An 801-nucleotide genomic window follows, 5' to 3' on the forward strand; every position below is an offset into this window, starting at 1 on the left:
TAAGTTATTCTATGGTATCTTCTGTGCCTGAGATTCTCTCTTCTATTTCTTGTTTTCTGTTGGTGATGCTTAAGTCTGTAGCTCCTGCTCTTTTTCCCAGATTTTCTACTCCAAGGTTGCCTCTATGTCTCTTCTCTATTTCTATTTTTTTTTGTTCTATTTCTATTTTTATTTCTTGAAAATTTTTATTCATTTTCTTCACATGTTTGATTATATTTCTTTAAGGGATTTATTTGTTTATTCCCTTTTTAAAGGTCTTTATCATCTTCATAACATGAGATTTAAGGTCATAGTCTTGCTCCTAAGGTGTGTTAGGATATCCAGGGATTGCTGTATTTTGAGAGCTGGGTTCTGCTTGTGTTACAACAATCACAAAAACAGTGGCTTTTGTTTATTGTGTTCTTGCATTTGCCTTTAGCCATAGGTTGTTTAATTTTGGTTGGCCTGGGAGTAGCAGGCCTCTGGTACTCATTGTCCGAGGTGGCCACTGGCTTCCCAAGATGTAAGCAGAGTTATTGGCTAGCCTGTAGAGTGCAAATCTGAGACTGCACCAGAGAAAAGGTGGAGCTCAGAAAGGACAGGGCAGACTGTCAGACTGCTTGCTGAGCTTTCTGGGAGCACACCAGGCAGGGATGTCTCACATGGTTTTCCCAGGTAGAAGGTAGGCCCTCAGGGAGGTAGGCAGAGTGTGGGCTAGGACATGGGTTGGTAATCTGCTATTGCAGATAGAGGTCAAGATTATATTTTCTAAAATTGACTTTATTCACTGTACAGATAACTACATCAATGTACTTTATCACT

The sequence above is a fragment of the Apodemus sylvaticus genome, chromosome 19 (genome assembly GCF_947179515.1).
Source record: "Apodemus sylvaticus chromosome 19, mApoSyl1.1, whole genome shotgun sequence".
NCBI classification, from domain to species: domain Eukaryota; kingdom Metazoa; phylum Chordata; class Mammalia; order Rodentia; family Muridae; genus Apodemus; species Apodemus sylvaticus.